Here is a 26,527-nt window from a genome sequence, read left to right as displayed (position 1 = left end):
GAATTTAAAAATTGAAGAGGGTCTTTTATAGCTACAATATTCAGTGTCCATTATAACACGACCAAAGTTGTAACCACAACTCATCTGCTGTTTAAATGTTTTTATTTCTGAAGAGGGGCAGTCGTATCAGAAGAAATTTGGCTTAAAGGAAAAATGGCCCTAAAGAATGAAGAGCTGAAATGGCTTGTTTCAGATGATGAACTGAGATGTCCCAAGTTCTCACTCGATACAATAAACTATTCATTGTATGTGAATAAGTTTGGGCATAACTCAGTGATATCTCAGTGGTTTAAATGTAATTTTATTCGGGCGATCTCTTTATATTTAAGCAGCGTTTTCAAAATGAAAAAAAAAATTCATATGTGGCCGGAGATGCTCCAGTAGCTGATGTTTTATCATTCCAGCAGCAGTTAAGGTTCTAATTGATTACAACGACCCCTATTTTCTAACTGCAGTCTCTTCATTGATCCAGTTACTGCTGCTGCTCAGCTCTCTACGAGTGATTCTCCAAGTCATTACTGCCAAGAAGACGACAGCTTCAGTGTGGCTCCAAAACTGACTTTAATGCAAAACCACAATCAAGTCCTCAGCGATTCTTAGGTGGAGTAAAACAGGTTGATCAAAACCGAAGACCTGTTGGAGGTTCATCAAATTAAACACATTCAATTAATAACTATTTCTTTTAATAATGCCTATAATGTGCAAAATAATTCATTGAGGATAAAAACATTTTCCTCTTTTGTCATACATCAAGTAGCCAAAGTTTATCAATTAGTTTGCAGGGAGAAACGTGTAGATAACATGCATTGCATTAATGATTTTCTAGGGCAGATTATATGTGCAGTTTATATAATAATTGGAGAATACAAAGGTGTGAGATCGCAGTCACATATTCCCCCGGCATTTGCATTATGTTCTCATGTTCTGATACTTTACCTTGAAATCAATTTTATGTTCAGTTACAGTGTGTGTCCTCTAACAGAGGTCATAACCTCTACCTGCTGACTGCATCTCCTTTCCTAAATTAAAAGACTGCATCATATTACATGCAGATCCCCAACACACATACGCAAGTTGAAAACTAAGTGCACACACCACATCGTATTACCTGTATAAGGACAGCGCAAAGAAACTCAATAGGCTTTTAACAATCATTCAGCCTGGACACGAGGGCTTACTATAGGTATACCAACTAGATCTGATAGCACATACAGAATGAGAGCGGCAAGAGAGATGGATCACAACTGACTTCATGGTTTAGCCGTCTGACAGGAGCTTATAGAGAATGGGGATGGGAAAGGGAAAAGAAAAAGGGTGGCCGATGAAGGAAAAATGACTAAAAATGTATCAATATGCTAAAAAAAGAGAGATACCTGAGAAGCAATGTTGTGTTGGGGTGTAGATCTACTCAGTGCATACTCAAAAAGCCAGTAAAAGTAACAGCAAACAGCCTGACGAAGTAGATTTGTTTCCAGATTTACTGCACTGGAACACAGTAAACTGTCCTGGTTTAGGCTTTGATGCCTGCAGTGTGGGCAGACTAGCCAGCTTCGCCTACAATGGGTGAACATGATTTCTGTGTTCATCATTGTGTTTTTGGATTTGTCTGATTCTAATATGCTGATTTCTGTCTTTGAGGAACCGGCTAGTCGTGTTATAGCTCTCACTGCAACTTCCAAGTCGCTTCAGTGGCACAGACATCATTATAGGAAAAGATCTGGAGGAGCAATGAAAATACTGGCATTTGCTTCCAGCGCTATATTCGACAGCAGTTTGAGAACATGCCAAATTCAATTTAGTTAGGAGTTTACTGCCTGCCTCAGGTTAGAAGAAAGAGAGGAAGACAGAGGAGAAGTATTGCCAGAGATGCAGAGAAAAGCAGGTAAAGTAAAGAGAAGATTGAAAGTAATCAGGAGAGATAAATGAACATCTATAAACGCCGTCCAACTCAGCTGTGCTGCAGTGAGCAGCTGAATTATAGAACAAACATCTATGCATCTAATGGTCCTTTCTCATTTCTACTACTTCTCTAGATTAGGACCAAACATAACTCAAAAATAGTGCGGGTGTGTGTATGTGTCTCTTTAAATGTATATTAGTGTCTACGTGTCGCGTTAGATATCAGTTCCACTTTACATCAGCTCGTTTTCATGTGTATGAGGGAAGAGGAGATTAAAAATAGGGGGTAGGGGTGGATGGTGGTGAATAGTATACTGTGTTGAAGCATAGTATAATATGAAGTGTAATATGTATGTTTAGGGCATCGAGCTCAACGTTCAGCATGATTGATGACATACGAATAAAGTTTTTGTTTATATGATAGAAACTGACGGGAAACAATAAAAGCTCAATACTCTGTAAACATTCAAGATAACACAATTTGTCACAGTGCAGCTCATGACTTTCCAGTTTCACCTTTCTCAGAATATTATGGTCGGGATATGTTTTGTTGCACATTTAAAAATTGGCACACACCCATTTATACACCTACATCTGCAACCTCTGTTTCTTTACATGCTAGACTATTACAGTTTTTACAGATGCCTGCAAAATAAAAATTACCAATGAAAACAGGATTATGCAAGCAGGCCATCTGGTTCTGCTTGACATTATGATCAGCAGCTATTTTGAGAAATGACTGACAAAGTTTTCCCTTTCAACAGTCACAAATATTAACACAGGGTGCGACGAGTAAGAGAGGGAAAAAAACAGATGTCATAAAAATACTTATACGTATCTTTGGTGGTAAATTAAACATGACTAAAATGACCTTAAGAAAGGAATAAACAACTGAAAAACAGCACTGCTGCAAAATGAGTGAGGACTTATTTATGGCATCAAAATGACAAAAGATACAAAAGGCACAAATTCCTTCTTGCATTGATAAGCATTAATGCTGCTCATGGTTGCTCAGCTTAGCTTCCCATTACTCGGGCACGGGGTGGATATTTTTGCTGATTTATCAATGCCACAGGCTTTCAGCGGATCTTAAAATAAATGGCTAAGACGCTGTGAGCCTGGAAAATCACCAGATGTACACTAACTTTCATATCAAGCTACTTATTAAGTCTGCATGTTTTCCATGGTCTCAGCTTAGAACAGAAATCCATAAAACGTTTTGCAGCAGCTCTTTTTTCCCCCCTTTCGCTCCCTTGCTCTCCTTTTCTCTCCTCTCCCCAGATGCCTTTTAGAATTGTCATTGGAGAGTGACCTGTATTATCTATCTCTGACTCTCTCTCCCCAGCTCTGTCTCTTTCTCAGTCTGAATGGAGATTTAGATAAGAGAGTCTGAGCTGCAAGAGAGTGGTCGCTGCATACCAAGAGACAGACCAAAAGAACAAGAGAGAGGCCAGAGTGGAGAGCCAGTGAGAGCCAGATTTACTGAGCCATTTGCACCTTGTTTCAAACTCATCCTGTGGCTAGAAAGCTTCACGCTTCCGCATCTTGCCTTAGTGGGGAAATGTCATTGTTGTTTGTGTGTCTGTTGGCAAGCCTATACGAAAACTACCGAGCCGAATTTCATAAAATTTGGGTAAGAGGTGAAGCATGGGCAAAGGAATAACCTACATAATCAGATCAAAATCTAAAGCTTCAAAAATTGCAAACAGGGGATTTGCATTGGAGGAGGATGCAATCTCCCATTGCTCTCAAAGTGCTGTTAGACTATCATCTGCAGATCACATTCCTTGTCATGAGTTAGATGCACCTTTATCTTTCATTTGCATGCATGGAAAATTTTTGCAAACAACAGCAGAATATATGATCAGAGTGATTGTGTATTCAGCTGCATGTACAAAGTTTCAGCCACTTTGCAATGTGTGGAAGTTTCTCCACATCGTAAGAGGAGTAGGTGTGAAAAATTAAGACAAATCGGTGGCACATACACATCGGGGTCACGGTAGCAATCTCAAATTTCCACATCTTCTTTGCACACATATCTGTCACAATGTGTGCGTGTGTTTAGTAGGGGCACACTTCTTAAACAGTCTGATTCTGCATATCACACACACACACAAAGACGCACACACGGGCCACAATTTAAAATGTCCCCTAGGTGATCGATGAGGTAGTGATGGAAATGTCATCTGGTGCTAATACATTTATCATCGCTCATCCAGGCTCATGAATTTCTCCTTTTGGTATTCAATCATTTTTGCTCTTTTACCATGAGACTATTTGAATGCAGTGATTCACGGGGCTGTCTGCAGTTTTCTCTGAGGAGGCAGAATGCGCGTGCAGGCATCCAGCACTCTGACTGGACTCATTAATTAGTGGGCAGGACAATGATAGCCTGTGTTTACATGAACCCATGTGATGGAGCGGTAAATAAAAAGCTGGGTTAGGGCTGAGTATATCAGACCAGCAATCATCGGAAAGAAAACAAATACCTACATGATCACAAGTTAATTATGTATTTGCACACTACACAGTTTCTGTGAGAAACATTTTAGGGAACAAAAAACACAGTGATTGAATAACATATTACGTTCAAGTGTTTGCTACTTTTGCTTACTTTAAAAGTTAGTGAGGCATAAATACTTACGGGTTTCAAACTGATGGAAAAGCTGACAGGCTTTTGTTGCTGTTCTGGGAGCAGAGCAATGTCCTTACTCTTCAGGGCACTGTATTGGCCACCGGAATATTTGGCGCATGACCCACAGAATCTCACGAGCCCGTTCTCACTCCCGAGGCGTAACATGCCGACGTTTTGTCACGTCCCGCGGCATTCCTGAGGAACACGAAAGGAGACCTTCGGCGTTCTTATGGTACGCGGCGGGTTATGGCCGAAATCCAGTGCAATGACGCTCCCGCGGTAATAGACGTTCCAGCCCTGTATTCCAGCCCTAAACCTAACCTTATCCCTAGCCCTAACCATAACCTTTTTCCTGACCTTAACCATGACTGTAATCATGTTAAATAGCGTGTTTCTAAGCGATTTGAAGAAAAAGAGCAAACATGTGTAGATTGAGTCCATACGGTTCTCATATTTTCTCATTTTTCCGAGGTCGTCATTTACGAACGTGGTGGGTAGCCGAAAACGTAATATGTTGTCGATTTGTCACCTAGCGTAAAATGTTACGCTTTGGGAGTGAGAACGTGTTGATCTCACATATTCTTATTTATGTTATTTACTAGTTGATTAAGTCAAAACATACTGAATGTTACACCTATAACCACCAAAGTAGGCTGACTACTAAACTATGCAGCCTTTCTTGGATGCACTTATGAGTGGCTACTGAAGGATTCTTGATGCTTGCCATTTTCAAGGCACACCGTATCTTTGTCCTGTCTTCCTCCACTTACCCCATGGGGTGGGGTGAGGCACATGGTCGCCCCTCCTCGAGCCTGGTTCTGTTAGAGGTTTCTTCCTGTTAAAAGGGAGTTTTTCCTTCCCACTGTTGCCAGATATCTGTGGATGTCATGTTGCCATATGTTTACACGTTTGATGCTGTGTCAGCCGAAGCTATACGATTGCAGACTTTCATTTTTAAGTCAGATGTGAGGTTGGCTGATCGTTTTATATGTCACAAACAGACTTTAACGAGTAACTGCACACTGCCAAGCTGGTTTTGTGAGAGATTATCATATATTCATGCGAGTACATATTTGTGTGTGAACTTGTGCCTGAACTGCTATATGAGTAAGAGAGCGTGTCATACAATAACAAACTATCTAAATGAAAATCATTGACAAGTGAGGCAAGTCATAACTGGGTGTGCACATACATACATAAGTGGTCCAGCCATGCAGAACTGAATATGTAAAAAGCATTTTTTCCCCCTCCTGGGTTCTTCTCCTCTTCTCTCTTGAGTTCTCTTTATCCACCACCTCTCTCTTCCTTTGCTCTTCATCCCTCCTTCTCAGCCTGTCAGTTAAACGACTGTTGCTCATTTCTCTCTAAGTCAGCATGTCACCTGCAATGTATCTCTCCCTTCACTCATATTGTCACTATTACACATCGTCATTAATCGCTTGTGTAAGTACTCGCTGCATGTAGATTGCAGTCTTTGCACATAGATGCAGAGTAAAATTAGAGTGTAACTTTTGAACGTCACTGCATTGGTACCAGTAATGGAACCAATAATGATGTGACCACATGGTTGGTCATTTGTTCCACCTACTGAGTCTGTATCTGTTACTAGAGAGTGTCACTAACACGTAAGATGAATCTGAGAAACTTGTGTGTGTGGTTGAAATTAAAAAGATGGCCAACTTGAAGGTGAGCGTTGTCAGCTCTGTGAGAACTGAGTAGCTGTGTAAGAATGATCTGAAAGCCTCACAAGGATACTTTATTATGCAGGTATTATTATTTTATTAAACTGCCAAAAACGACAGTACAAAATAAACCAAAAAATATGTGAATTAATTACTCACTAATTTTATTAATTTTTACTTTAATCCTTATCAATGTTTTACAGACATCTTATTATAATATAATTTTTTTTTTGTCTGTGTTTGAACTTCTTTGTCTGCCAACTTTTCCTACACGATCAAGAGTTGAGAAACCAAACTTGGCACACATGCACATCTTGATCTTGATGATGACAGCATGTTGCCAAGCAAACTGTTAGTAATGGGCTAAAATAACCGTAACCTTTCAATAAAAGCAGCAACACTATAACACATTATAAAAATAACATATTTATATCATAGATAATAACTTCTCATTTATATCCACAAAACCTCAATTATGCAAGCCTCTAGACATCAAGGTGCCTGGCAACCACCTAGCAACAGAACACAATGACCTGTTTTCTGCCTTCATGCAACTAGAACATGTAACGAAAGCCTTGTATTGTCTTAGTGTTATATTGTTGCTTAGGAAACAATTAGCAATAGGCCAATATTATTTAAACAAAAAAAAAAATCAAAAATCCCATGATTCAGATATTTGGTGACCTAAAAATCTAATATATCGGCAATTTATTTCTCTCCGACACATGAAACAAACAGATTTTCTTGATATTTGTTATGTGTAGTTATTTTTTACGTTTTTCCTAAAGCAATATGGCAAGAAAGGTTAAAGATATTCTTGTTTTAATGCTACAAGTCTTGCATTATCTATCTACACTCTACCTGACTCTGCTTAGATCAGTTGCTTTTAGTTTTTGTCGTTTTCCAAACATGTTGCCCTCTTGCGTTGATAAAACTATTATTATCAAGCATGTCTCCCTTGTCTACCTTTTCTGATTTTCATTTGTTGGCTGTTATAAATGCCAAAACCAACATATCAGCAAATAGCTAGCCAGTAAACCAGTTACACTGACATACTGGTCAGGCTATAGTAATAATATATTCTAGTAGTATAATACAAAATTAGAATACAGAAAAAAACTAAAGGTCTAAAACTTTGTTCGAACTGCTTGGTGTCCCACTTTCATATATCCTCCACTCCACATTTACACATAATTATCTTTGAATAGTAAAATGAGAGTTATACTTTGCTTATTGTATTTAATCTGTGATATAAATGGAAAGGAGGAAATACTAATCCGATGAAACCTGCAGAAACAACAGATATACAGAGAGCAAAAACCATTTTGTCCAAATACGAATGTGCAGTTGCTAATTAAGGCTCTGTACATTAATGAAAATGAAGAAGCATTGAAATGCTGAGTGTGAGGAACACGATGACTTTAAAATAGGTTTTTGTACTTTCTCCCAGGTACAAAATCAAATAGGAGGGCAGAATCAATGTAGCATCTCCGAAGACAATACTGATAGCTCGGGTTTCAGCCAAATTGCCCATCTACAGTATGTTGCCATCAAATTGCCAGTGCTCCATGGACTTGAAATGTAATTACAAAGTCTAGGCAATAAAATCAGCTCACAGGACAAGTGTCCTTGTAGACTTTTCATGTCACGTAACGAACCTGCAGTGTCATTAAGACACAGTGACAATTTGCTTGTGCAGCCTGGTAGAGCAGCACATTTTTACAGACAGGGATGAGCAGTTTGCCCACTTTGGTGGAAAACTAATGCATTTTGTGAACTTGTAATTGTGCATGCAATGTATGGTGTTTGAGGAAAAAGTCATTACAGGTGTTGTACTTGGTCCTAATGGTTTTTCAGAGTATTACTGAAGAACAGATTTGCTACATACTTTAAGAATGTAAAAATAAATCAATTAGAGGCTCTGAAGGGGAAGAAAATCAATACTCTTGAAACTACACAGTTCTCCATCTTGTCATGACTGTTAAGATCAAACTCTCCTTTTAAAAGCAGACGGTATCAACATGTCTAACAGTGACCTTACACCTGCGCCTGCTGTTCACACCTTCTGCAGATTTAGTGTTAGCAGTGAGTTAAGTTTTCCTGTGATTTTAGCTTCGTTCAGCAGCTGAATTTTAAATATGCATTTAATTGTATGCACTCTAACATGTACTTGTATTGTGTGATAAATGGAATTTAAAGCTCTGATATTCTGCAGCACGGCATATAAATGAGTGCTAACAACTACAGAGTCAAACGATTGATTTGCTGTGCATTAGCTCAGTATAACTTCAAGCCAGTGAAAATCTAAATTCTGAACATAGGACACGTTCTTGCTGTTGGACATGGAGAAAATATATTGACTAAAGCCTTTCTGGCTTATCTAACCACAGAGATAATTCAGAGTAGCTGACAAAGAAACAAGTGTTTTCAGAGAAGTGGAAAATGCACGACTGTCTAGAGCAAGTGTTGTAGGAGTAGCGCTAAAGTAGGAGCAGGCCGTCTGAGCTCAAAGATAAAAAATAGACCTATAGTTACCAACCAATCCCCTGCAAAATGACTGCCGCCACTTGCACCTGCATCTCCTTTGCGTTTTATTTTAAACTCAGTAATGAGTCAGAGTGGAGGTGTGAGGAAGTGGAGGAGGTAGAGGCGAGCTGGAGGAGGATACCTGCCTGAAGATAACATTTATTAAAAGCAACTGTGCACCAAAAATAAGTTGAAAGAGTGTATATAAAGAAGGGCAATATAGTTTAAACATAAGCATGTATTTATTTTACAACAGGATGCCAGATATGGACAGGCATCTAGCCTGTCTGACCCTTTGCTTCAGCAAATGAGCATGCGTGTATGTTTAGGTGTGCGCTGACCACTATATGATAATGCATCATCAACTTTTATGCACTCATACAGTGTCATGAGTTTATGTGGGGCTGCCTGTGTCCGCATGCACCTGTGAATGCACACTGGTGCATGTATAATACTGACACAGCTGGGATCCACCAGTCCTTGCCAATGTGTGTGGGTATATATGTGTGTGCGTGCGCGCTTGTGTGTGTGTGTGCACGGCGACCAGCTGCGTCCACTGTGCTGATCCTCAAAGCCGCTATCACATTCTGCTTGCATCATTTCACTGCAGTCATCCTGACAGCATCAAACTTGTGAACACATGCAGTTACAAGGCCGTGTTCACTCACGTTCATGCGTATCACTGTCTCACACAAACCCATTTGCTGACATGAGATATGATTATTACATTTCATTGGTGTTTTAAGCTGTTTTAATGAGTGCCAGAGGGGTGGGGGAAAGGTTTGTATTTCAGGGCAGTTTGAAATGACAACCCCTTCTCAATACATCCATTACTGTCAAAATGCTTCTTAAACTTTGAGTCAGGAATGTCTTCAGGCTCCTCATGTAAAGGTCATCTGTTACACTGCCCTATAAAGCCAGAGAGCAATAGCTATGTGAAGAGTCAGACAGTAAAAAATAGCACCTTCAAAGTGTATCTCCTGGCCAGACAAAATATCAAAAATTGTTGGTTGCTTTTATACGACTACATAAAATCGGTCTTTCCTCCACTTTTGTAATGCTAAGATTCCAGTTGGCTGCTATCATGGAATAAATCCTAACATCTTGATTTAGAAGCCACATGAAACACCAGATTTTAATCTGGGGGAGTATAATGTGTTTGGATAGAGCTCAGCTAGAGGACTATAATCAGAATAATTATTCTGGTTTCACTCCAGCTTGAGGGCTTTTAGCTAATGACAGACACAACACTGATGACTCGATTTTAAGCTGCCTGCATTTGTACATGACACGTGTGTGCGCAAATATTGTTTGTGTCTATTTGAGCAGTTTGACAGGGCTACAGCATTTGCAGACCAGTTTAAAAAAAAAACACATTAAAATACACTTGTGGTTATTTTCTGCAGTAATGGGGAAGTGAGAAATGTCTTTATCCTTAAATAATGTCTCTCCTGCTGACAGCTGCAGTCCACGCTGTTTCATGTCTATGTTTTTTTTCCTGTTTTAACTAAAGAGAACAGGAATCATACGGCAACACATGACAACCACATTCCTAAAAATGTGTTCGGAGCAAACAATTAGCTTAAATCCTCATAGAGGCACTGAACGGTCCTAACAGGAAGCATGCAGACCATGTAGTTTGCATTAATTAAGATCAAAATACACAATCTGTACATCAAAGAAGATGTTGGAGTGTGCACGATCTGATATCCTCGTGTTGGTGTTGTTCCCAGATCATCATACTAAAGGTTGTTCCAGGATCAACATTGCAAGTGACCAATCAGAATGTTGTGATGTCATACTTTTGCGACTTCGGGAAAAACCGGCGTAAAACAAAAAACTGTACTTAAGCTGCGAGAAACCGCCTTTGTCCGCCGATCAACGGACCCTGACCCTAACCCTTTAATAAACGCTAAGCAGAATTGATATTGTCCTTGCAACATTGGAATTTCATAAATGCACGAATGGGTTGGTGCGCAAAAGAATAACGTCACAATAATCTGATTGGTCACTTGCAATGGTGAACCTGGAACAACATTTTCATGATGATCTGGGAACAACACCAACACGAGGATATCAGATCATCTGTTGGAGTGTAGTCGTCATCATATCATCTTTCAAAGTTCTTTTTTTTCTTGGGTATTATTTATCGCCGAGCTAAAACGTTATATTCCCTTGTGTTTATCTTCAGAAAAATCACTTTTCAGAAATGAATGCAATTCATCAAAAGAAATCAATACAAACTATTATCACATTCTAGAGGTTGTGTGCATGCAGTCAAACATGTACACAACAGAGTTGCTGGCAGTGGCCTACCAATCAATAGGCCGTTATTCAAGCATTTCACATTTCACACGAGAACCAATTCAAAATGTGACAGTATTGATAGTATTGTCTCAGGGTCCCTAGCAATACCACAACATGGCAAAATCCATTTTCCCTCACATAACGAGCTGTCATTTTACGGTTGGACTGAGCTCAATCGTCTCTGCATATAAAGCAGGCAGATTTAGCTGGAGAATGATAACAATAGCACAATTGCCATTGGTATAAATTTCCACCGTGACATCACACAATAGTGATTAGCGCGAAGCTTCAGAAAGCATGCCTCATTTTAAAGGTACCCCTGGTGTTATTAACAACGTAGTCCATTGTTGCTTATAAGTACATGTTGCTCATAATACTCTGACAAAAATCCATTTTTCTTTAACAAGGTGAAAGGAGGCTGTTTTGTGCATACAAAGCAGGTCGATCAGCCACATGATTCTAATGATATCACTATAATGATTTATGCAGGAGGAATATTACAACACTGAATAATGATGATTTGTTACGTTCTGCCGATGATGGTGTTTGTGGCGTGTCAGTTATGCTGTGATGCTGAGGGTGTTGTAACTTTTGATAGTGCCGCTGCTGTCACTTTCACGTAATGCAAACAAGAAAATCCGATGTTTAGCGACAAATGATTGACATATGAGCAGCGGTGTTATGTTATTAAAGTATTTTTTGAATTTTGAAGGGTTTGAGCGACTTATTCAACAGCCTTGAACAAACAAGAATAAAATTTGCCCCCAGGCAGAATTTTCCATTATGTAATTATTGTGATCGAACCACATTAAGCACGCCATTGTGCATTACTGGTCCCCGAAGGATAGAGTGATATCCTTTACGGTTATACGGGTCATTGTGTAAGCTCAAACCACCGGTACCTTTCAAGGCACCAACATTTTATCCGTGTGTCTAATTTACAAAAAAAAATGTTACGCTGAAAACATCATTAAACAGGTGCACTACATTTCTTGTACACATTTTCTTCCTAAGCTACATGCGCTGATCTTTTGTTCCTGTGAAAAAAATATGAAGGAGCAGTTAATTATTGCAGTGTCTCGGTCCTTAGAGCTGTGTGATCTCTCACTGCATATTTATTAAGATGTGGATAAAAGAATTGTGGCACTGAAGATAAAGGCAGTTTTGGCCTTTTGATATTTAGCTATTACGTTATAAAATATCTCCCTCGCAGTATTTTTCTTCATCTCTTAACCCATGTGCCATCACACCCACATAATTACTAGATGGAAAGGAACAAATTTAATGTTGCTGGACTGCTTTCTACTGGCTTTCACCCTTATTCACCCATGAAGGCTTGCACAAATCACTAATTTTCATTTTCAGCAACACTCTGCTTCACACTCATGCTGGGGAATTGCACTGTACAGCCACTCAGCACCAGCACAGGCCCGGAGCAGCTCCACTGGGACCGACCAGGGTTAAGTAGTTTGCTCAAGGGCTTCTCAGTGCTGGTTACTGACAGAGGCAAGAGCACCTCCCATTCAATTCCCTGCTCAGATAACATTTCAGGTGATGTGGGAATGCAATGGATGCTAAAGGCATTTCCTTAAAACCATTCATCACCAGTTCTGATCTTCAACCTTGCTACCTTTTGGCCCAAAACTCAAAGAGACATCGCACATTGTGACTTGCTGCCCTACACTCACTTCATGACTTTTTTTTTGTCATACAAATATTAGAGCAGCTGTGGCTCAGCAGGTAGAGCAGGTCATCTATTGATTAGGAGGTTGGTTTCATCCTGAGCTCCTCTTGTCTTGTCAGAAGTTGCCCCTGATGCTTCCATTGGAGTGTGTCTGCATTAAAACATAACATAAAAGAAATAAGGGATAGAAAAAAGCGGGGGCGGAACAGTAGCGGGTTGTTAGAACTGTTGCTTTACAGCGAGAAAGTTCTGGGTTTGAATCCACTGGCCGGCTGAGGCTCGTGGGTTCTCTCTCAGCCTGTGTGGGGATTTTGCATGCCATGCATGTTAGATCAATTGGTGATTTTAAATTAGGCGTAAGTGTGAATGTGAGCGTGAATTGTCTGTTTCTCTGTGTTAGCTATATAGATTAATTGTCAAGCTGTCCAGGATGTGCCCCACCTCCAGCCCGTGACAGCTGGGATAGGGTCACGCCCAACTATGATTGGATACGTGGAAGAGGACTGATGCACAAATGGATGGAAGCTGCAATGATGATGTTTTCACATCATCATAGCAGCATTATAGCAATCAATATGTCAAACACTTATCGGTTAATGTTCTGAGGAGGGAAACAGTTAGAGAAACAGGCCCATAATAAAGGGGCTTAGTTGCCTGTAGCAACAGGACTGAGCAACAACCAGGCTAAACGAGTTTATGGCTAAACAACTAAGACTTATAAGTACATATATAATAAAGTCATTACTAGTTTGATTTTTTTTCAGTTAGTGCATCATAGCAATTTTATTTGTTTATTTTAAAAAGCAAATCAAAGTGAACCTTTACCATAAACACAAATGAACTAAATTTGTCCAGCCCATGGGCTTGGAGACCTCTATTCTGGTTATACAGTAACAAAGACACCCCCCTATCTCAATGTGTTTTCATCCCAGGGTGTCAAATATTGCTGCCGTGTAAGAAGCTGCGAGAGTCACAAAGATTCGGTGTCGGTGCTTTGGATTCAGCAATACTGAATGCACGGAGCTAACAGTGTTGTTTGAAAGCGCAACAAATTCTGCATAAAAGGGCAGGGCAGCTGGCAGTGGCATAAATCACTAGTTTGTCACATTTAGAAGCTTAGTGCTTTGCATTGTGTTTCTCGTTGTTTTCACTTGCTGTGGTCTGCTTTAAATGAACCGTCTTTACAAAATGATCCACGTAGCTGGACAAATTACCTGAAAGCAGTGCATTTAAATGTCACAGGTCTTGAACAGAAACCCATATGTAACAAACTGGGAATGGGACCAGGCTCACCATTTGCCGCAGGGGATGTTTAATGGCACAACAGCAAAGGACACCTCGCAAGCTTCCATGTTTTGTTTTGGAGGGTTTTTTGGGGGGTGGAGGTTTTTGTTGTTGTTTTTTTTTTTTTTTTTACAGTATTTGATGACCTTAAAGTGAGATTGGGCTGTCCAACCATGTTTTGGGGGGTTTCCCCCCCTTTTTTTCCCCTTGGCATATAAACTGCAATAATTCACGAACACAACTGTAAAACCTGAACTGAGTGATCTTGGTTACTCGTTTGTAATGTTAGGCAAGTGCAGTGTGTCTGCTCTGTGCTCATACATCACACTTTATGGTCAAAGTTTTAGGAATACTAACCCTAACGCATAAACCAGCTGCAGGCTGGTGCACTGTACATACAGGCAATGGTTTAGAACAGAAGTGGTTAAGTCAGCAACTGAATTGCTATTTTTAATTTACGCTTACTCGTTCCATCCATGTGTAGCCACAAGTTGCAGTATATTTCAGGATATATTAAGGGCAACAGCAACAAACTCTCAGCATGTAAAGATTACGAGAAGCTTGTTTGTGGAGCGCTTAAATTAATAACGACTATTTTGGGTTATGCTTCATCAAAAGGCACATTTTAAATGTACAAGTTCAACTTCTTACTTCTGTATTTCCTCTCTGCCTCTTTTCTCATCAGTATTCTGATGTGCATCCTCTTTTTCTTTCTCCTGAGCTATACGTTGATGCACAATGTGATGAAATATGCAGCACAGCTAATGAAAACATATCTAATTACATCATGGCAATATAATAAGTAATGTCTTTCAGCTCCTTTCTCTCCGGTAAAGGGCGGGTCTTACATCTTAATAATGTAAATTTTCTCTCTCTCTTCTTTGGCAGATCTCTGTCACTTAACGGGAAACAAAGCCTTTGTATTCAACACAGCGATGAGCTAAAGGTGCGTCATGACATTTATTTCTCTATTGTGTACGTCTGTGTGTTTGTGTGTTAAAACAAAAGGCTTGTAGAGTGCCATTAAGACATCAGCCCCACTAGCCTGTTTAGCATTACATTTAACTGGCGCTCTTCCATTAACTTTCCACCCTTCCCATCTTCTTTTCTTTCTTTCATTTAGACATTTTTGCAGTTTTGCCTCCATCTCTCTCAGTAATGATCCCCATCCTTCATGATTAGTAGAAAATTATTCAAAAATGTTTAGCTTGTATTTGCCTTCAGCAGCTTGTTAAGGAGGACTTGTAAAAATTCACATTTAATGTGATCTCATGCCTGAAAATGTAGCTTACAATGCATTTGCCCTTTGGGCACATGTTCTGAAAGTCACTGTATCGCACACCTCACATCTTCCATACTAAGCATTTTTCTATTTGCCTGGGAAAAGTTGAATAGATTAAAGGCAGATCTAATCGATCGTGAATGTGCTTATCTGTGGCTAGCAGGCTGACAAGCCGATTCCAGAATGGCACAGTCTAATCATTCAATTGCAGGCTGCAGACGGGTAAAAGAGAAATACGCAGAAGGACCCGAAAACAATAAAAACAAATGCTTGAATTATTTGATGAAGCCTAAAAGAACTGAGATGCCGTGGATGATGAAGGGCAAGCAATTTGAGAAGCCTGATGGCTTAAAAACATTTACATATTCAGGGTGAAAAAGGCCTATTTGGAGTGTTTTTAAGGAAAACGATCAATTTCAAAAGTTGAATTTGACAAACCAATTGTTCTGTTATTACTGGACCACAGGGTCTGTATGGGTTTTAAAACTGGACATAAAGTTTTTCCTTCATCTCAATCTGCTTAAATTTGCTTCGTGGCTTCCAATAAACGGTGTCTCCAGTCACAACTATTGATTATGCTCGTAACTCATTATGAGCCTTGGTTTCAAAAGGTTTTAGCTATGCTGTGCGCTGATTGGATGTTTAACCTTTTGACCTCTAAATCAGCATCTGAGCACACTTCCTATAATAGAAGACACATATCCAGATGACCTCTTCTGTCACTATGACAATTTATTGACAGGGTTCTCACAATGTGTGCCTCAGCATTATAAAATAAAAGAAACTGAAATTGCACTAAAACGTGTTTCTGAAAGATTCTCAGGTCACACTCAGGTCTCTTTTACTTGCTCGCTCTCTCTCGCTCTCTCTGCCTATTCCTTCTAAAAGAAAAAACAAATTTATTCTGTTTTATATGGCTATATGTCCACGCATGTGGCCGCCCTGGGCTATTTTTTTCAGTTGCTTTTTTTTCTCTCATTCCATACCAGTTTCACACAGCAGGACATTAGGACTAGCATTCATTTTCCCTCTTCACTCGTTTTGCTTTTTTATGATACGGGGAGATAGTTTCTAAATTACACTCTATTTCAGCTTACCGCCAGTGCAGCCACAGAGCTTTGCCTCATCCAAAGGCTTGAGGCTTGGGAGAATTAATCTTGTCAAGCAGCAGAGCTGCAAACTTCTGCTGCACAATCGTCAGCACAACTGTTTTAGGTTCAATGAGACACGTTGTAGCTTCAAGTATTAGTTGGGATTTCTCATGAGAGTCTCTGCTGTTGATGTATACTTTGGCTTTGTTTACACGAAGCGCATTCTTTGACTCAAATGCATGTTTTTCGAGCAGAAACGAACAAACTATAATGCTTACAACAGCATCATTGCAGATGAGGTCCAAAATGAAATATTGAAGTGGGAATTCCTTCAAACATCTACATCGCAATGTATTTATAAAGTTTTCTGATCAAGTAACTTATTTGCTGTTTACAATACACAAAGTGCACCAGTAGGCTCATGATTGCGCCTCTCAGCATTTTTGCTATACGAGTTGTGCATTTGGGTATAATAGACATTTGATCTGGAGGATCTTAAAAGCCATGAGCTCATGATCATTCAAAGAGAATTATGTCACCCAACAAATACAAGGATCTACCACCCAAAAACAACCAGAAGCTGTACATCTGACATCTGATTAATTCAATTATTATTATGTATTATTTCCCTTTTTCCTCAAAAGAGCTCAAATGTGTGATTGAAGGAAAGTCTTAACATATTGCTTTTAAAAGAAGCCATAAAAGTTAGACAAATTATGCTCTTAACAGAGAAAAATATAAATGTTAACACAGTGAGCATAGAGTCAGCGGTAGGTGTAACCCAGTACTGATAAGCCATTCCCGGGAGTGTAAAGTAGAGCTGCAAAACGCTGTTAAAACTCATTAACTATCAGGCTCATATATCTTTAAAATGTGACACTGATGGGGGTCTGGGAGGACAGATAAGAAGCAGGAATTCGGGACGAGAAGATTTCTCTCTACGGATTTACACAAACACACACGCAGAGTTTTAATGTCCTCTACCAGTATTGATTATCCAGCTGTCTGACTGATTGAGAACCAGATATAGAAAAGCACACATCAATAAAATACTAAACCTGAAGAGTTTAAAGGCACACCCCTATTCCAGCCTACAGAAAAACACAAACACCTAGCGTGCAAATAAATTATTCCCGAGATCTACTGAGCTGCAACAGTGACAGTTTGAGATGTGAGTAAGTAGTGAGTAAACACCTGAAATCTACTTTTGACTGGTACTAAGAACTAAAAGTTCAAAATCAAATATCCATATTCAAGCTGCTCCATATTGCACACTAAAATAGTAAAATACTGAAGGTTTGAGTTGAGTAATGGTAGTGGATTTGTTTGGTTTGAGTTTTATGGAAACTGTTGGTGAGTGTTCTGAATAACACTATCAGCTTAATGGCTGAAAACAAGCTTGATGAAGATGTATCAGAAGTCCTGGAGACAGACTTTCTCAGCTTTAGAACAGAGTGAGAGGGCTTTTTATCCCCTTTAGATAACACAAGTGACAAATGATGAAACGAGTGTGTGAATTGATTTATTCAGCAAATGGCATAATTGCTCATTTCATTTTATGACATTTTTCCCAGTGACACAGCAGACTTGTTATGCGATTTCTGCAGTTTCAGCCACTAAGCATTTTCAGCGATAAAGAAAAATAAGCTTAAAATATGAATCCTGCTTGTCTGTAATCTTGTGAAATAATGATGGCTGTGTGAGAGCTTGCTGAGACACAAACAGGAAGAGCTTTGTTGGTCAAAATAATGCATGCCTACTAATTCTTACTGAGGAGCAGTGGGGTGTTCCTCTTTGTTGCAGCGTGATTTTGCGAGAAAAATCAGACAACTGATGATTGCTTATAAAATAGTGACACAGGTGATGATGCAATCATCAAAGCTTTGGGAACACTGCATCAGGTAACAATGTTTAATTTTGAAGCTTAAGGGATCTAATATCAGGAGAAAATGGCATTTCGGAAGAGAGGGAAATTGCTTTTAGGTGCTCAAAGGATGCAAGAAATGGAGTTATCCTTCAATATGAGATTACAGGCTCGGCTTGATCAACCAAGCCTTCCATCACAAAGCCACCTGCACTGGATTGTCGTGAGAACGAGAGAAAAAAACAATACCTTATGACCCAAATGTCGTGGTTTTTTGGGGTTTTCATTGCTTTTAAAACATAGATCGCCCATTACGTGTGGCTCAAATGGGATGGGCAGACGGACAGAGGCATAGTTTTATGATTTAGATTTTAAATGACAGATAAATAGATTTTTCCCTGATCCCTTACATACAGACCTTAGATGGCTTTTCATTTTAATTCCGTTCTACTCCGCTTTGGCATTTATCTGTGTTATTGTGCCCTGAATTTGTATTCACTGCTCTGTTACAACTGTTTCAACTCGCACAGCTCCTCATTGAGCTGTTCAGCTCTGCATTCCATTGCTCGGTTTCTTTCTCTTGTTCTGTCACTACATTTCACTGCACACCATGCAGAGATCGAATGTAAATATCCTATAAGCATCATCACACATCTCAAAACACAACTGAGCAAAAAAAAAAAAAAAAAGAGTGAGAAGAAACAGAAAGAATGAGCAGATAAATGTGTGCAAAACCGTGCATCATAAACCCATAAATCCCGGACGGAATCGGAGAGATGGATGGGAAGAGAGAAGGATGAGAGAGAGAAAGACAGGGATCCAGGGAAATGGGGAATTCAACAACAGAAGAATATGGAAGATTGGAAGAAGAGATGCAAATATGGATGATTGTTAACAGAGACAGAGCTGAGAACTACAAGCAGAGAATGAGATTGAGGCAAAGCGAAAATCAGGAGGGAGCAGAGAAAATGTCAGGAGCAGAGATACAGAAATACAGAGAGATAGAGAGGGAAAAAAAAACAAATGTAAGCCCCCGAGGATTAACTCTCTCATTTCTCTTTGGGGAAGAATGGAAAAAAAGAGGATTTCCACCTTCTATCCTCTCAGGCTCCCTTTGATATCTCTCTCTTTCTGTCTCATATTCTAATATCTTTAGTCTCTATTCATCATGCTGGAACACTCGTTGAGCTTGCCAAAGCACTAGCACACATGGCTAACCTAGCTGGACACAAATCCCTCTCAGTTGCTCTCTTTCTTCCTCTTTTTTTTTCCCTCCCTACTGCTTGGCAATTTCACTTGATCTCTTCATTTCTCTCTCTTACCATTATACATTATTTGTTTCCTCATAATGCTACTTGATTCTCGCGGACTCGAAGCCGGTATTAGTTCTTTTCACCTGCCTCTTTGTTCTCCATTTGCGACTGTTTGGCAGCTGTGTAACTGTTGCACGGGGCCAATAACACACAACAGCACTCATTGCTGTGGTGGCTTTAACGAGCATTGTTAATAAGATAAATTAGCTTCCTGCTGATCCGTTAATGGCGGCTTCGGTAGTCCTCTGCAGTGTACCGATTTACAACTTCAGCTGTATACATGTAAAATTAAGGTTGAGTTATAAAGCAGTACCACTAAAAACACACATTCAAAAAATGATAAAGTTTTACCAGTCGAACTCATTGATTGTGTTATTCATGATTAATGATTATCCAAACTACTAAAAAGCAGATTGTCCTTACTTAGTGAAGTATTTTTAAGCCCGATACCAGTATTTGTTTCTTTTAACATAAATAACATAAACATAAATGTTTTTCCCTAAAATTATTATGTGCATTAATTTATTTACTTAGTTATGATCCGGCCAGCTCTGCTCGGATCAGCCGATGGCTGTGTTTGTGTCATTCCAAGCATGTATCAACAGCAAAGAGTGCCCTCTAGTGGACGAAATAACTCACTGCCTGTTTGAATGGTGTTTCTCCTGTCTCCTCTTTTATTTATTTTTTAATTTGATTTATTACCCGTTATAAATACCAATCTAAAGAGGTCATCAAATAGCTAAATTCGGATGATAAATTGATCAAGCTTACTGAAAAATTCAAAAGAAATATACAGAAACTATAAAAGTATGCATTATAGCTACTCAAAGTAATATTGCAGAGTAGATATTGCAAAGACGTGTGCACAGTTATCTTTAAGATTACCTTAAATTTCATCATTATTGTTTATTATTTTCCATTTTGCAGTGTCACCTGTTCAGCTCGGTTTGTATCCTCCTGTCACAAAACAAACATCAGCATGTGTGTGGATCACAGAAGCTGTCACAGTAAAGAGCTGGATGCTTACACACTGCTGTTGAAATTGGATAGAAAATAAACAGTTTTACAGCTGTAGTGTGAAATGGGTTTTAAAGTGAATCTCAAGGCACTGCAGCAATGTCTCAGGTTACTCGCAGTCTCTCCCATTCAACCTTCACCCTCACTCCCTTCACACAAGTTATATACCGTGTCCTAAACATGTGTGTGCATATAAAATATTTCCTCTACTGTTTCCTTAATATCAGAAGCAATTTTACCCTTTAATGTTTCTTCAGCTGCGGGAGTCTGTGACAGAACCTAGGATACCCATTCTTTGACTCGCTCACTCTATCACTACCACCAACTTGTCAAAGTTGGAGATTTGTTGAAGAAGTCACTTGGAAGAGCGACAAACGTTTCTTTCACTGAACAGAATCAACTTTTTGGGAGACATGAGTGTAAATCACAGTTCTCCAAATGTCTTGTATAACTCGTTGTGTTGTTGTGCTTTAAAGACACAACACAAGTTTTTCCTCCACTATACTTATGGTGAGCTCAGAGATCTTTTGCAGTGGTCTAAATCCTTTATGCTAGCTTTGTATCCCCTTATTTTATGTTGGGTTTCTTTTTAAACTTGTGGTTATGTGGCCTCTTCTCTCTCTCCTACCTTTCTTCATTTCTTTGCGGTCATCTGTCCCTGCTCCTCAAGCCTTTAAGAATCCAAAGTATTTTATTTTTCCTTTAGCCTCAAATCGATTCCAGACGCCACCGTTTCCTGCCCTGTCTCTCTTTCTCCTCCTCATTTAGTGGGGGGGGAGAAAAGAAACCACACACACACAAAGAAACCGAGTCAGATAGAGCAAGAGGCACAAAGTTTCAGTTTTGCTTGCTTTTTTTTTTAATGCATTCCTCAAAGTTTACTCCCTTTTCCATTTCTATTCCAGCAGCTGTGTAATTTTGTATTTCTATTCTTACAATGAGTAGAATCTTTTCTTGACGAGTCCCTTTTTCTTTCTGTGTTAGTCTTGACATGACCCCACCCCGCCATCACACTCATCTGTCTTATCTTTGCCTAGCTCTCTGATTAAAGGATACAGTGACAGTGTCATGAATCTCTTGTGATGTAGATTGTGTCTGACTGTGAACTCTAAACCTCTACAGATGTCCTCGATGACTTGTTTTTGAAGTACTTCAATCCCTTAAACCAGATGTGAGCGTGTACATAGCAAACAATAATGGGGCTGTTTGATAGCCGTGCGAGAGAAATATCTGGCTGCGTCTGAGGAGCCATTTTCCCGAGTGAGAGATGAAAGAAAAAACTGGATAAACAAAAATGAAAATGAAGCAAACCTGTGAGGCTCTGCTCATGTTTTGTGGCTGAGTACATTTTTAAGTCTGCTGCAGTAATTACAGTGTCATTCTGGAGCTGTATTGCAAAGCTATATTTTGCTACAATGGATCCTACTGGACTGGCAGAAAACTGAAACGGGAAAGGAATAAAAGGGACAGATGTAGTGAGCCGAAGCAGAGGAAAATATAGAAAGAAAAACAATGAGAAACAATAGCAGAGTGAAAGAAGGGAGAGGGCGAGATAGAGAGGAAGAATTCGATTGTTGTTTAATTAAAGATTAATTTCTCAACCACATTCATAAGTGATTACCGAGACAATTGGAACACAGTTGTCACTGCAAGGTATTTACAGACAGTCCCAATGTCAGAAATAAAGGGACTCGGGACACAAAGTTTAAGCCTGAAGAGGGCATTCCCATGCAAACCAATAGCCAATAAACGGTGGTCAGCAGGCTAATTGGAACTGCATTGTCTTGCCTCGAGCTTAACTGCATCTCATCAGCTCGCCCGTTGTTTTACTGTCTATTCTGGTTGCTCATTTGGAAGAGCAGAGCGAGTTGATTGGTTGAGTCATTAACTTCTTTTCACCCTGAAGGATTTCCTTATGAAATTAAAGGCCAAATCAGGAACAACAGAGTGATGCACCCCGCTGAAACATTCGCCCCATTATCGCCTTTGTTTATGTTGCCGTTATGATTTTTTTTCTTCTATAAATTTGTTGTCTTGTTTTATAAAAGCAAGATGTCGACAGCAGCAGCAGCAGCTGTTGCACAAAAACTATGGATTCAGTGTTTAATGTACAAGAATGTTTCTAACTAAATAAAAAAATAAAATTGGTACCACAATCAGCTCTTTGGGAGAGAAATTCTCGTTGTATGTTGCAATCAGTTTATCTCTTGATGAACAAACTACAAGGCAGCTGTCGTGATAGGGAGGAATCAAGTGATTTAAAGCAGCAGAGAACAGAGTATGTTTAAATGCACAGAACATGACGTCGAAGCGATGTAAAGCGCAACCTTCCGCTCGTCACGGAAAACACGTTGTGATTGCACATGATTTATAATCATTTTCAAATTAACAGGATAAGGAGTAAACGAGGATGCTAATCAAAACAAAAATGTTTTCATGTAAACTGAGTGTCATCTTTATGAACTAAAATTCTTTTGACAGAATAAATTAGCTGTGGATGTGAATCAGACTTAATTAGATGCTAGCTAGATGAATGCAAAAATTAAAAAAAATAATAAATGTCAGAGCTGTCAACTCATTGTTTTTCTTCGTCATTTTCAGCTTTGTTCATTTCATTCTTGAAATTAACACACGCTACCATGACTTTGTTGTAGCTTCCAATGTATTCCTCTAAGTTCAGTTAATTGTATTGATTAACTTGATGAACATAACTGTGCTACTGCTAACTGTCAAAACACAGAGAATGCCAACAAAGTAAGTGGATCCATGTCTTTCTATATTACGAGTATTACGAGCTCTCTACAGCTTTAAAGCTAAACCGACACAGACAGGATGAAACAACAATAACCTACCGTTCAGAAGTCTGCGCATCGAAAATATGTTTCTCTATAATTAGTCTAAACTAAGATATGACTCAGCTGTACCCCTATAAACCTGTTACTGACATCCGGTGCAGAAGTGTTATTGGGAGCCATAAAGCAATGATTGGAGACTTTGGCTGCTGCATCTTCAAATGATGATGAAGATTGGCAACAGGTTTCTCTCTGCCTGTGGCTGAATTTACGGTCCTGCTCTGGTGTCGTTTGCATGGCTTTCTGGCTACGCAGACACAAGGATCGTGGGAAGAGTTCACAAAAAAATAAAGATCAAGTCAAAGCACAGCTGGCAAGAACAAGAAATGGCAGAAGTGGAAAGTTTACAAGAAGTGATTGCATATTCTAACTTCTTGCTTCCTGGAGCAATACCAGAGCAAACAAGAACAAGAAAAACGCGGATTACTAATCTTTTCCTCAGATCATTGACCTTTTCTTACAAGCTGCTCCCCAAGAGCCCACTGTTTAATTCCTTCAAAGCAAAATGAGCCCATATTCATTCGCAGTGACTCAGCTCTTTCCCAACGATGGCATCAGTGTCCTTGCGGAAGATGTTTTTGTCTTCCAAGAGGAAACAGATCTGCTTCACTGTGGAAATTGAACCTCTGCAGACTGTTCTCTCCATCAAAAACCTATCAAAGCTCCATGACAAGAAGCACATTAGCTTCAGAGAGATGGATACCAGGTGACAGGATTTGGTTGAGACTAATGTTTATCCTTACCAAATCTACCAGCGGTGCGTCGATGCTTGTTTTTCCGCCGTGTCACGCACCTCTAACTGTGGAATTATCAGCGTCAGGGATTGTGGTCCGCGCAGCATTCCATGCGTCTTACGCTCGCTCTTTGTGTTGTGTGCCACTCGCTCGTTAAAAGCCACACAAGATCAAATCCAAATTGTTGCTCTTTGATTGATGTCTTTCATTCTCTTCCCAGACTTTTCTGTTAACGCCAAATGTCTCATGAAGCAGAAGCGTTAAGAAAGCATCACATAAACTGCACCGTAGCGCCATCACATAATGATTCAATTAGCTAATGCATATAATTTAGAAATCCACGTTGTGGATCTCATAGGGCCAGGACAGTCATTACTTCATTCTTTTCCAAGTAATTTGATATTAATGATGTTGAAATGTGGTTGATTAAAGATTTTAAAGATCTGTACATAAAGCAAGTGTGTGCGTGTGCACATGTGTGAAAATGGCAAACGTGGGCTCTTGTGGGTGGTAATTAGCACTTGAATCTCACTAATGGCTTAATAGAAATCAGCAGCCTCTACACATACACATGCACAGACACACACTCAAAGCAAAGACTGTGTCCTTTGTGTGTGTGTGTGTGAGAGAGAGAGTTGTTAGCCTCTCATTAATACCTATTTTCGTGAATGCTGAGAAAGCTTTGGAGCTCTTTCTTTGTAATTGCCTCACCACACACATACACACACATGCACACCTATTAGTTCCTCTAATTGAAAGGCAATTAAGCCTCAGGTTTCGTGGTGTGAGCTAAACGCTGGGTGTCTGTTTTCAGCACCGCTCTGTTTTTAAGCTTTTAACAGACCACAAAGACCCGGTAACCGAAATAAGATCCCCAAAGTGAACTTTAATACACTGACTCTCTGTCTTTGTACCTTTTAGCTTTCTGTGCGCTCACCTCTTTGGCTCTCACTCAGTAATCTGCAGTTTCCATATAATCACACTTTGTAGTCTAAGTAATGTATTGCACATTTTGGGGGAGAATAATAATAACAGGGTTAAATATTTGCAGCATCTCAAAAGTTTGTGTAAAATTCCAAGCGACAGTTGGACTCGAACACAAACCCTGTTTGTTTCTGTTAGCTGTTTTTCTCTCTCCGTCTCCCTCCTTCCTCCCGCTCTGTCCCGTTTCATCTCATCTATACTTTGTCTTATCAAATCTCTCCTTGTTGAATATGTCACTTCAAGGAGCCGGAGTTCACAACAAAAAAAAGAAAGGAGGAGGAAAAAAAACTTTACAGTCCAAAGCTTTATGTCTGCCACAGCACAGTGAAGGGATTGATTTGTATGGGAGAGTAGGAGTGGATTTTTACAGTAAGAGAAAATCTCTTTTTAAACCTCCCTTGACCCCCTTTCACATCCCAGAATATATGTGGAAAAAAATGCATCACATCTGGCTCGAATAGCGTGCAGGGTTACAGAGGGGTCCAGTGGTTATAGTTTGGTTTTGGCAACAGTCAACTGTTGTATTTTTGTGGTGTCCTTGAGTGGACCTCCTCAGGCAAGACCTTAAATGTTAATTTACATGGTGCAATGATGACACATGGGGGTGAAGTTGCATTGTTCGTCATCTATAACACAGATGTCACAGTTAACTATCCAATCGAGCGGGGCGAAAACTGTGTGAACCTAAAACGATTCAAATGTAAAACAATTAAGAGATGTTGCTTTGACTTAGTTTAAAGCAATGAGGTGACACCGTTTTCTGCTGGGACGCCACCTTGTTTTCTGTCAGGAGGCTAAACGCCATGGCGAATGACACCAACAAGGCACGAACTAACAATGACACAGTATCTGTGAGAACACAAAAGGGACAAATGTCGCCTTCGGGCTGTGATGTGGGTGCAAGCGGCACATTCTGCATCCACTTCTGTTTCATGCCGGCTACTTAGCTAATTCAGACATAATCCTTTAGTGTCATAGCTCGGGGATGGCCGCTGTTGACCGAGGTCAGTCCAAAACAGCAACTTGACGAATGCGTGTCTGCATCTGGATTACATAGAAGTTGCACAAGTCATTGCAGCTAAAATGTGCTAAAACTTCAAACATCATGCCAACAGAGTTTGTCACAGTCAACGTCCATTGTCTTTACATGCAAAGATAATAATTAAAAAATGCCTGACTGTGCGTCTTTTCTTTTTTCTTTCTTCGATGATTCAGGCGGCTTTTGATTTTCAAAACCACGCTGAAAGGCTTTGCCCAATGTGAAAAGGGAAGCTGCCGCAAAGGGGGAAAAATACAGCACATATAAACCTATCTCATTCCTTCTCCTTCATTCCTCATGTATGTCTTATTCCTTTTGTTCACGTTTTTCACAC

The 26,527-nt window shown here is 39.6% G+C and overlaps 1 protein-coding gene across 2 annotated transcripts in view; it reads left to right on the top strand.

Annotated features, from left to right (window-relative positions):
• cdh11 (cadherin 11, type 2, OB-cadherin (osteoblast)) overlaps positions 1-26,527 on the top strand; it is a 91,394-nt gene that overhangs the window by 23,753 nt on the left and 41,114 nt on the right. The window contains exon 2 of one of the 2 annotated variants that reach the window (XM_085182052.1): positions 14,906-14,963. The exons of the other annotated variant lie outside the window; for it this stretch is intronic. The gene's annotated coding sequence lies outside the window, so the exon portion shown is untranslated. The remainder of the gene's footprint in view (positions 1-14,905; positions 14,964-26,527) is intronic. 2 annotated transcript variants of the gene reach the window in all.

This window comes from Neolamprologus multifasciatus, chromosome 13 (genome assembly GCF_963576455.1).
Source record: "Neolamprologus multifasciatus chromosome 13, fNeoMul1.2, whole genome shotgun sequence".
Taxonomy (NCBI): Eukaryota; Metazoa; Chordata; class Actinopteri; order Cichliformes; family Cichlidae; genus Neolamprologus; species Neolamprologus multifasciatus.
Note: the sequence above shows the minus strand (reverse complement) of the source record. Positions and strands in the feature narration are given on the sequence as shown.